We start from the raw sequence: 240 nt of genomic DNA, 5'->3' as shown, positions 1-240 counted from the left end.
GGTGCGCTCTGTTTGCCTGCTATTTTTGGCAGCCTCCTAAGAGCTCCTCTCGGGCTATTAATAATGAGAGTGAGAAATTCGTTTGGCCTCTCCTATATAAGGAAAGGTAGAGGCTTAGAGGCAGCTAAATATACTGGCGCGTGCGGGAGCGAGCGGGGAGCCTTTGGCACCGCGTGTGGAAAAGAGATTGTTTGAACAATGGAAAGACGGACTCACTCGGAGCACGGGGCCCCGCCTGGA

This window comes from Geospiza fortis, unplaced genomic scaffold (genome assembly GCF_000277835.1).
Source record: "Geospiza fortis unplaced genomic scaffold, GeoFor_1.0 scaffold289, whole genome shotgun sequence".
Classification (NCBI taxonomy): Eukaryota; Metazoa; Chordata; class Aves; order Passeriformes; family Thraupidae; genus Geospiza; species Geospiza fortis.
Note: the sequence above shows the minus strand (reverse complement) of the source record.